Source organism: Rousettus aegyptiacus, unplaced genomic scaffold, assembly GCF_014176215.1.
Source record: "Rousettus aegyptiacus isolate mRouAeg1 unplaced genomic scaffold, mRouAeg1.p scaffold_m13_p_8, whole genome shotgun sequence".
Classification (NCBI taxonomy): domain Eukaryota; kingdom Metazoa; phylum Chordata; class Mammalia; order Chiroptera; family Pteropodidae; genus Rousettus; species Rousettus aegyptiacus.
Window position 1 is genome coordinate 73468611 of NW_023416311.1, and position 12349 is coordinate 73480959.

Consider the following 12349-nt stretch of genomic DNA (forward strand, 5'->3'; position numbering starts at 1 on the left):
TCAGGCTAGTTTTTCATTGTGCACTGAATAATAATCAGTCATCATAAAGAACAAAGAGACATCTTTCTTCCCATCACACCTCTGAAACTCTGAGGTCAAACTTACTATAATTCTTGTCCTCACTGCCAATTCCCCATAAGCTTAACTACTTTAACTTTTAGAAAGCCACAGCATAGGAAATGATAAGCAACAACTAGACCTATTATTTTACTCAATTGTACATAACTTTTCAGAATGCTCTTTTGGTTGGATTTTCAGTACTCTCATCTTTGTACTGCAAATACAAGTTTAAAAGAAATTATAATAAGGAAAATGGAAGACTAGGCAGGATAAAAGGAATGATAGAATGAGAAACTTGGCCAAGTCCACCTCAATGAAAAAATTTGTTCTATGGCATCTAAAAGGTTAAGTATTAAGTTTCTGAAATGGGACTTGGAAGGGCTGAGCTTTCCTGGGGGCTGACGTAGAGGCAAAGGCATGGAGGCAACATAAGTGAGGTGGGTCTAACGTCTACAGATGCAGAGTTTATGGCACATTACATGGCCCAGATGTCCATCAAGGGGCACTTCAGGCAATGCTAAGGCGAAATCAGCAGGTGATCCTGAATCTCTGGGAGAAGACATAATGATTCACTTGCACTCTGAATATCTGGAAATCTTTTTCATATATCTGTCCATCCTCCCAGCCCCACCCCAACCACCCCTTATTACTGCATTATTTAAAAAAAATTAAGAAAGCTGGCTTAACAATGAGGTATCATTCAACACACTCTACTATGAATACAAATTTTAAAAAGTAATATTTGGAAGGGACATTTTCTAGGCAGCTTTAGACAAACAAAATTATTTAATGACCCCTATGGAAAAATTACAGCAGGTTACGAGAGTGGAGTAAGCCATGGTAATTTGGAAACAATGTATGTTTCTCTAGAACGGACTTAACTAATAGAAGACACTTGATTTTGTTGGTGATAATTGCAACATTTCCATGATGAAGTAGGCAAAATGCTCTCATGCTTAGAATTTTATCCAGAATTGTTTTGACATGTTGCCTTTTCCTTTGCTGGTATTCTAGAATCAAAGCACGGCATTTCTCTATAATTCTTGCAACACTTGTATGGAATTTGGGGTTGCTGAGACTAATTTAGACTCTTCCCAAAGAGTCAGTTACTGCAAGTATCAGAAGGACCTTGGTATATACAGCCTTACTTATACCATGGTAATAATTTCTGCTTAGTTGTTTATATAATATACATATATATGTGTGTGCGTGCGTGTGTGTGTACATGTATATATATACACACACATATATATGTATATATATATATACACACACATATATGTACATACATATATATTTTATTTTAAAAACTCTGATTATGATCCAATAAGTTGATCTTATTTTATGTTACAATAATAGACTATCACCTATAGTTTAAGAAAAACTTATATCTTAAGAACCCAGAGAAAAGGCTAAGCTAATATATATGTATACATACGTTTGTGATATATATGCATAAATTTTTTGTTTATTAATTATTATATATAAATACATATGTGTGTATACATACACATAAAATCTCAGAGCTTTCCCTGAAGCATATGTGAGGTCCTACTTGACCTATTTATATGGCTACAGCAATCTGTTAGGTTGGGCTCTCTGGCAGCTTTCCTTAGATTTTTGGAGTTAAGTTCATCTGTTTTTGCTGCAATCTGTTTAATATTAGTATGACTTGGAAATATAAGTTCAAAATCCAGTATAACTGTCCCACTTATATCTGGGGACACATACCGTTTCTGTGGCTTTGTATAACCCTATTATAGGTGATGTGTTTTGCTATATATGGCTTGAGACTTATCTGTCATTGTTCTCAGGCAGTTTCTGTGCCTCATTAGTTAGGATAATTGAGAACCGGCTGGATTTGTAAAACGAAGTCCATTGGCTTAGCTTCAAAGTCTCTCATTTGTGCTACACGGGATGACATAAGGAAGATGGTATTGGTAGCAGACCAAGTCTTGTACCCAAATAGCCTAATAGCTTAGCTACTTGACAATAACTTATATGCTCTGCAGTGATGTCTATTTGTGTGAGGTGAGGCAAGATGCTGTCTAGCTGGGACAAATTGGGCCCCCCACTCCTGGATAATAAAAATATTTATTAGATTATTGTTGCAAAAGTTGTTTAAAAATTCTTCAAACAAGGGGTATAGAGTGGTGATGAGTTGCAGGCATAATGTCAAATGGGTCCTGACTTCCCCAGCTTATAATTTCCACAGTTGGCTATAGCTGAAAGTCCACAGGGATAGAAGTAGAGATAAAAAGTGTTGACTGCTTGGACCATTCCTTCCTGTTATCTCATTCAGCGCATAAAGTGAGAGAAAACCTTAGGCAGAACCCAGACTTTGGGAGCCACAGAAACACAAGCTTTCAGATTCAAGGAAAACCCACATCCAGGACTACAGCCTTAATGTACAAGCTTCTCATTCATTCCTTAACCATCTTAACCCTAAAAATAGAATATCCTATAGAGAGCAGTAGCCAGAGATATCAAGCCAAGATCCTAGGGGAGATCATGTCTCATGACAGACAGATTCATAATGTCTGAGGTCAGACATTAATTTCTGGCCCCTCCTGTCACTTCCATGTCCCTAGCCACTGTTTAGACTCTCCTTCCTGAGCTCCTCTCAGCTACTCTCTTGTTCTTATTCCACCTCACTACTACTCTTTGAGTGGTTACTGGTGACTTACAACTTTACTGTTTTTTCACCTGCTTATGAAAGTCCTCAGAGTATAAAATTCATGGCATTTGTAAAGAGGCAGATCTGAATTTGATTTTGGCTCTCTTGCCTATTTGCAGTGGAATCTTAAGCAAGATGCTCAACTTGTCATCTGTCATCTTTGCACAACGGCTAGAAGAATTAACTCATTCCTTCATTCAGTAAATGTTCATTAAATATCCTAATGTAAGAGAAGCACAATGCCTGGCATATAAGTACATGATAAATAGTAACTGTGATTATGATGAAAATAATAATAGAGACAGAACCAATTTTAAAGGCCAATCTAAACTGGGTCCCTTTCAAAAGCTAAGCAGGGTTGGGCCTGGTTAGTACTTGGATGAGAGACCACCTAGGAAGACCAGGTGCTGTAGGTGTAAAAAAAATTTAAAAATAAGGGCTCGTAAGTTGACAAGGTCCTTGCAATCTGTGAGGTCGACCAAGGGTTGTCTCGCCTAAAATAAATAAATAAATAAATAAATAAATAAATAAATAAATAAATAAATAAATAAAAATAAAGCTGGGTCTCATATTCTTAGCCATCTCTTTCCGAGCTCAGTAAATATCGATCTGTTTCTATGGCTTTCATTGGGCCTCAAATTTCTAGTTCATTCTCACTATAGATACCACTTTTTACTTTTTTATTTTTTTGGCTTTGCTTTTGCAAAGATCTCAGGTCTTTTTTCTCTGGATAATAAAACCACCTATGAGAATTTAAACTCCTTCACAAGGTTCATGTATCAAGTAACCCTACAAGAGTTCCTGTGCCGAGAAGAAGTTGGATGACATCCTGAAAAATTTCCACCTGCCATATGGTGTGGCAAATGTCAGGAGGTAATTGCTTCCTTCATTACAGTCCAGCTGGCTAGGAACCTGATGCTACCTCCGCAACACACAACACCAATGGCTTAACTGCACTCAGGCCTTCAAAAGCAACTACTTTGAACGTTCTGACCCCACAAATTCTCTGAAGTCTCCACAATCCAACAGAGCTTCAGTTTCCGGAGTTCATCCTGCTCAGGACAGCTCTCTAGTTTTATGTTAATTATGCTTATTCTTACTATTAGCTCTTAGAATTGGTTCTAAATTAATTAATGTTCCTAGTACAATGACCAAATGACTGTTCTCTTAGTATTTGTGGTTAATGAACCCCAGCTAATAATGACAACTTAAAGGAACTTGTTTATAATTATTTATGAGTATTTTGTCTATCTTATTTTTTTATGTTGAACAATATGTTAATTACATTTTTTTGCTGCTTGTTCTATGGCTTATTTGTCATTAAGTGACAGCTTCTATGACATGGGTATCTATAAGGCATTGTCTTTCCTTAGCTGAATATATTGTCTAATTTATTGACCACATTTATGGGTGACTGGTCAAATTAATTGCTTTACATAAGAGGCCTTGTACAATAAAGTTTTTATTCAGTATTTTTTAGTCACATCCTTAGGTTTAAGTAAGCGTAACATAGTTTATCCTTAACCTCTTAAAACCTTCATTTACTAATTGTCTTGTTAGCCATTTTGGTATTTCTCCCTAGAATTAAAAATTCAGATTTCTAAATAGGTTAGAATGGTCATATGAGAGAGGACCGGAAAGAAGCAGTAAATACATGTCCCAAATAGGCAAGCCCAGTAGTGCTAGTGTTTCTTATTTTTTAGAATATTAGTTAAATAGGTACTAGAAGTCACTAAAAATATCAATGGGCCAGACATAATTCAAGGAAGAGCAGTTTACTATCCCGATTTACTGTCTTGGGTTTTTTTATTCTATATTCTTTACATCGAAAAGGCCAAGATACTTTGACATTGAGATCTATGCTATCGGGATGACTGAATATGTTCCATTATATTAATAATAGAAATTATTTTTATTTTAGGACTTCAAATGTATTTGAGTTTTTAAAGTGTCATTGGTTGATCTGTCAACCTTTCAATTGCTTCTAGAGAGTGCGTGAGTGTGTGTGTGTGTGTGTGTGTGTGTGTGTGTGTGAGAGAGAGAGAGAGAGAGAGAGAGAGAGAGAGAGAGAGAGAGAGAAGTGACTCTACTCAATTTTATATCTAGGCACTTTCTTATTAGCATAATGTATATGTATCAGTAGGACTTTCTATATTTATGTAATGTCTCACAGGGTTTTCTCCCATAGTTATTAAAATAATAGAGATTAGATAATTCAGATTTTTTTCTTCAAATCTTCGAGACCTTGGCAAAAGAAGCATCTCACTAACATTATGATTGACAGATCCACAGGTTCTTTGCTGAGTACTTGCTAAGTCTCTCCCTATGGTTGGCATGTCATGTTCTCCTGATTTTTGTAATGATAAAATGTTACCAGAATCTAAATTCTCCATTTCATTACTCACCTATTTCCTTATGGTTTCTTGATATGCTCTTAACTTTTCTGTGTCCAGCCTAGAAAAAAGGAATCATGGCCACTATGAACTAGCCCCAATCTTTAGTGGATTATATGTTGGGGAACCTAGACACAGCTTAATAAACTAACACAGAGATAGATGCTTATGGAGGAGGGAGAATTAAGGGAAAAGCAGAGGTGAAGGAAAAAGATTTCAACCTTCATAGAAACTTCAAGATATGTTTGACAGACACAATTGGTAATTCTGCTGGAAAACGATGAGTACACAATTGCCCCCCAGAATAGCTCTAGCCATCCCCAGTAGCCTTTACCTTCTCAGCCTGCAGATAGTTTAATGTCTTAAAAACAAACTTCCCTCATCAAAATTCTAGGTTAAGTCTTAGATAAACCAGAAGAAAGCTGAGCTATCTTGGAACAAAGATTTTGTTTATATTGCCCCAGCAGGAATTTTCTTGCTCCATTAAGTTTCAGGTTCCTTGTCCTTGGCTGACTTTTTAAATAAATTTTCTGGTCTTAAAATTCAAAAGATGACTAAAATTGCTGTAGTACTCATTGACATCTTTATACCTGGACCATGATGTGGTGGATATTGCCATGTACTACTCAGATGCCCCTTTCAAGAACAGGGTAGTCGTTTTCTTTTCAGCTGCCAGGACTGCTAGCCGCTGATGTCTCACAGGTGCATCTTAGGTCAGTATTCATAGACAAAGGAAGTTGTCTCACCTAAGATAGCACTCCCTGCATGGAGGAGTCAGCATCCAATGATTGGTTCCAGTGGCCTCCTTTCCTCAATTTGGGAAATCTCTGAAGCATCATCACAGTACTATACATCCAGTGAGACCACCTAAGGCCTTTCTTACCATTTATAGTTAAATTTTTCTATCTCACAGCCCTGCTTCTCTCATTTTCCCAGCAAACTTTCTGCATACAAATCTCTACCTCAGGGTCTGTTCTCTTAAAAATGGACAAAAGAGAATTGATACCAAGAGTGGTCCTAGGAAGCGGACTCTAAAATGGAATTTTTAAAGTTGCAATGGGAGTCTACGGCCATGTTACCCTGAACAAGCCCGATCCTGTCTGATCTTGGAAGCTAAGCAGGGTTGGGCCTGGTTAGTACTTGGATGGGAGACTCCCTTTGAAGACCAGATGCCGTGGGCATAAAAAATAAAAAAAAATAAAATAAGGGATTGTAAGTTGACAAGGTTCTTGCAATCTGTGAAGTCAACTAAGTGTTGACTTGCTTAAAAAACAAAAATAAATAAAAATAAAAACTTGCAATAGGAAACCTGTCACCAGTGGTAGGTAGAGTACTGAAAGCTCCTGGTGTGCTGTACCAGTACGATTGCTAATGATCTTACCCGTGGTGAACTGGAATGGGATATCAGATAAAAAGAATCCATTGGTTGGTGCAATATCTGAGGAGAGTTTGAGAAGTATGCGCAAAGTAGCAATCATGAAGATTATGAAAATGGATGGCTATTCTGATGCTACTGATATACTGGCTAAAGACAGCAAAATGCAGAAAGAAGTTAATTCCCTACATAAGACAAAATGTGAAAGTTAAAGGGTTTTATTTGCAGCATAGAAAGAGACTCATCTCTAGCCAGGACAGAAAAATCTGAGAACCAGGCCCAGCACTTAATAAGGGTAGTAGAGTTCAAGAGAAGGTTGAATTCTCAACCTCAACCAGTCTGCTTCACAAAGATCAATTTATAAACTTGAGGCTATGTCTCAGATTTGAACTCATTGACAGGGAGAGAAGCCATATTCTGATAAGAATCGTTCAGCACCACAGCAAGACTGTACAGGAATGAGTCTTCCAGTCAGCATGGAACAGCATCCAGTTCTTTGGTTAATCACATGTTGAATTAGAGAGAAATAATCAAACATTTTGAGTTCTCTTTGACAAAAGCTCTGTGTTCACAAAATTAGTCGAAGACTTAAAGCAGCACCATAGCCCTTGTTAGAATTGCGATATCTGAATGCCAGGTAGCAAACGCAATCTTGTGCTATGTCTGGCTCATAGAGGATCCAGTTGGTGGTCATTTCCCTATTTACCAAATGTATATTTTAGAGGGGTATGCTTAGTAATTGGCAGCAACCTTCCTTGGCTTGTGGTGAAGTAGCTATTATAGTGGATAAGGCAAAGTAGGAGCTTATGAAACTGCCTTTTCTTCTGTCCAAGAGTCAATTGAAAAGATTTTAGCATCCTGAAGGGGATTTCAGGGGTTAGTGTTACCTTTGAAGAACTAGGCTGGTGGTTATCTTCTTATCTTCATTTAACTCACCAGTCTGTTCCCTACAAGTACAGGTTCTAGTGGCAGCATATTTTATACCTGAAAACTCTGCTCCAATCTATTTATCATGTGACAGGAAGGATGAGAGCTTTAAGGGTGGAACCCAAAATAGCAAATGCAGGCCATGCCATAAGCAGCCCTGTACCGTAGATCATAAATCCAGTCAATGCTATAGTACTAGAAGCATCGGTGGAGATTACAGCCAGCCTTTAGGGGAAAATCACAATGTAGAGTGAAGCAAGCCAGGCCATTTGAAGTCTAGAACCAGATATACCGTTAGAAATACAGCTCTTGCTATGCTACTGGGCCCTGGTAGAGTCTGACTGAGCTTCTGACCTGGGTGATCAAGTGAACATAAAGCTATAGCTGTTCATTATAGATAGGCTCTACCTACCAAGCCATAGGTCATGCAGTCTTGATAGCAACTTATCATAAGATGGAAATAGTGTATCCAGGATCAGAAATTACTAAGGCCTGAGACACAAGTGCACAATCAAGTAGGCCAGACTACCATGTTATTGCCCACTATTTCACTGGCTTCTTTCCCTCAGATCATGTTTATGACTGCATGGGAGTCCTTCACACCAATTGAAGGAGAAATTAAGAGACTGAGGTTATTCACAGATGAGTCAGTTCAAGTGTGAGTACAAGTTAAAAATTGACTGTTACTGTACTATAGTTTTACTCAGGGATGGTCTAGAAAAAGAGCAGTGAAGAAAAATCCTACTAATGGGCAGAGTTTGGGGTATTACATCTGGTCATCCACTTTGTGTGAAAAGAGAAATGGTTGAGGAGAAACAAGACATGGATTCTTGGGCAGCAGTGAATGATTTCACTGGTTGTTTAGAGGTCTGGAGTGAATAATACTGAAAAATAAAGAAGGAGGCATGGGGAAACTGCATGGGGATGAGCCTATGAGAGAAGGTACAAAGGGTGAAGACTGTTACTTTGCCTGTTAACACATCCCAGAGAGCATCCACCCAGAAGAGCGTTTGCCAGGGTTCTACGAAGAGAATAAGTGTCCAATAAGGTGTATTAACTGGAAAATAATGGCTAATGGTAGTTGTCCCCAGTTGAATGCAATAGGTAAAACTAACTATTTGAGACATACGGAGGAATGAAAACCTCCCCCAAATTCTCATTTGAGATAGCTTTAAAAATAGACATAACTAGAAGCAAAAAGGAGAAAACCAAGCAACCTCAAGTAAAATCTTATATTATTTTACATCACATTACTATCAGTAGGATGCAATGAGGAGGATATTTTAACTTGAGGTCAATAAATGGGCATCGGCATTTCAAGGGAGATTTTGTAAAGCTGAGTGGATGTTTGTGTGTGAGTGGGAAGTGTTTCACTACCTTGAGGACCACTGGATAGTTCAAAGTACTGGTCGTAGTCATGAGACCCATATTCAGCCTCTTGCTAACTAGCAAGCTTTCAGACTCGAGTCTTTCTAGACCTTGATTTCCTCATCTATAAAATAAGGGGTGGGCCTAGATCAGAGACTCCTTTTACTTTTCCTGCTCTAGCATGCACATGCCTGTGTGCAGCTCAGAAACATAAATGATGCTTTCACATGTATGCCCAGACTTCGACAATTACTCAGCAGCCCTGATAAAGTGACTATTTAAGAAATTCCTACACTTAATCACTACAATAGCAAAAGCCTTGTTCAATAATGTATTTACGTTCCTGTTCAATATAAATTCTATCTTTTTTGATACAGCTTCTAATAATAGAAATTATTATATAATAAGCAACCATTATGCTTTTTTTGTTGTTTTGGTTCTTGGTTTCTGTTCTTGTGCTGCTAGAATACTCTAGGGTGTACTTTGTTTTTTCAATTGGCTGTCACTTTTTGGTAAGCATGTCTTTATCTTGACCAAAATGTTACAATTAAATTGTAAAGTTTATAATGTACTGCCAGTTTTATGCACCCTACACTTTTTCTCTAAACCCATCAAATACTTTGTTTGTGACCACAGCTATATAGCAAAACAAAAAGAGTAAATAACAAGTGAACTAGAAAATGGTAATTCTGCAGGAAGTATGTTAAGTAATTAAGAAGCTATGTCTAAAGTGTGAATTGGATGAGAATAAAAAGTAAAATATGAACCCTCCTGCAAATGGCCTTTTGGCACATACAAGTATTGCTCTTTAAAAAAAAAAAGATATGCTCTTGCAAAATCAAAAAGTAACAGAAGAGTAGCCATGAGGGAAATACAAATCAAAATGACAATCAAATACCACTTTATATCCACTAGAATATATATATATATATATATATATATATTCTCTCAATATATATTCTATATATATATATATATATATATATATATATATATATATAGAGAGAGAGAGAGAGAGAGAGAGAGAGAGAGAGAGAGAATATAACAAAAGAGAGATAATAACAACAAGTGTTGGCAAGGGGGCAAGGGTGTGGAGAAACTAGAACCCTCAAACACTGCTTATGGGATTTTAAGATGATGTAGCCACTTTGTAAAACAGCTTGACAGTTTCTCAGAGGTTAATTATAGAATTACCCAGACTTACCATATGACCCAACAATCCCACTCCTAGGTATGCACTCAAGAAAAATAAAAATAGAGGTCTGCACAAAAACTTATACAAGAATGTTCATAGTAACCTTATTCATAAAAGCTAAAAAATTTAAGAACAATCCAAATATCTATCAACGGAAGAGTGGATAAACAAAATGTGGCATAACCATATAATGGAATATAGTCATATGATTTAAAACAACATTTCCATCAACAAGGGAACGCATATATGATGGTGGTCTCATACAATTCTAATGGAGCTGAAAAATTCCTACTGTCTAGTGACATTGTAGTCATCGTAATGTTGTAGTGCAGCATATTACTCAGGTGTTTGTAGTGATGCTGGTGTACACAAAACTACTGCACTGCCAGTTATATAAAAGTATAGCACATACAATTATGTATAGTATATAATACTTGATAACGATATATGACTACATTACTGGCTTACGTATTTACTACAATTTTATCATTATCGTAGGGTGTACTTTCTACTTATTAAAAAAAAGTTTGCTGTAAAACAGTATGCTGTGTTACACCAGCAGCAACAGTATCCATTTTATTCTTATCATGTCTCTCGATTGCATCATTTTCTCTTATGCTTGATTTAATCTGTTTTGTACAGTAACATTCTGTACAGGTTTGTAGCCCAGGAACAATAGGCTATGCCATTTAGCATAGGTGTGTAGTAGGTTATACTATCCAGATTTGTCTAAGTATACTCTACAATGTTTACATAATGATGCAATCACCTAATGATGCATTTCTCAAAACGTATCCCCATCATTAAGCAGCACATTACTTTATTATTCAGCAGTAAAGTATTGATACATGCAACAATGTGGATGAACTTTAAAAACATTATATTAAGTGAAAAAGAACAATGCAAAAGGCCACATACTAGTGATTCACATACTAGTGAATAACATACTAGTGATTCTTTTAAATGAAATGTCTACAATAGGCAAATATATAGAGATAGAAAGTAGATTAGTAGTTGTCTACTTTCTTTTGGGATCATAAAATTGTTTTAAAATGATTATAGTGATGGTCGTACAACTCTGTGACTATACTAAAAACCCATGAATTATATGGTATGTGAATTATGTCTCAATGAAACTACTATGAAATGTGATAGAAGAGAGACAAAGACTCAGAAGATAAGGCAGGTTGTACAATACAACCAAGAAGTGATGCAAGAAATTCTACTATGACAACTATGCAGCAGGCTGACAAAAGCTGATACATATTAGAGCAAACGGGGCTACAGGAGGAATATCTTCAGTAAGAAAATGAGTGTCATCACATGAATCACATGATTTAGAAGTACAGTATGGTCACAGTGGCCAGGACATGGAAGCAACTGAAGTGTCCTATGATAGATGGTTGGCCAAAAAAGCTGTGGTACGTATATATATTACTCAACCATAAAAAAGAGATGAAATACTGCCATATGCAATGACATGGATGGACTTTGAGATAATCATGTTAAGTGAAATAAGCCAGACTGAAAAAGCAGAAAATCATGTGATATCACTAATACGTGTGATATAAACTTAAAAGCAACAAATGAACAGGACAAACAAAGACTCCAGGACATGGACAACGGACTAGTGGTTACCAGAGGGAAGGGGGTAGGAGAGGAGTGGGGAGGTAGACAGAGTAAAGGGGGTCTAATATAGGGAGGTAGGGAAGGGTGAAGTGGGTAAAGTGGATCAAATATATGTTAGCTGAAGGAAAAAAATAGAAGTACAGTATGGTATTGATAAGATGAAGGCATAAATCTCTTCAGATAAATAAAGCTGGAAATAATTACTTTTTAGTAGCGACTTCCTCTTATGTATCACTGAAAAACTGTCTATCCCTTACTGCTCATCATTGAACTTAAAATCTGGAAATAAAATATTGATATTTAACTGAATGAATTTATATGATCTATCAGTTTAATGAAACGCTAGGTTTTGGTTCCCAGAGTTCATCTCTTTGCATGGCCAAGTCTTCAGCCACAGAGCCTTTCACCTCTCAGACCAGCATGAAGCTGCTGATCTTGCAAAAGAGGTAGGTGGAGCTTTTTGGACAGCTTGAATGGCCTCAAAGAAATAAGGCTCTATTGTGTCCAGTCCAGGAAGGAACAACAGTTCCAGGGCAGGCAGGTCTCAGCAAGTTCAGTCATAATGGTAACATTCAGGTAAGTTTTTCACAGGTCAGACCCATAAGTCACTCATAAATTATTAAAAAATAATACTAAAATATTTATTTTTACATTCTAACAAAAATAATGTTGGAAGCTAAATTTAAGCTTCTATATTATAATCGACTTGTATCAGCCGGATTATA

The 12349-nt window shown here is 36.8% G+C and overlaps 1 pseudogene; it reads left to right on the forward strand.

Moving 5' to 3' along the window:
• Positions 1 to 6192: 6192 nt before the first annotated feature.
• Positions 6193 to 6311, forward strand: LOC118607429 (annotated as a pseudogene).
• Positions 6312 to 12349: the final 6038 nt, after the last annotated feature.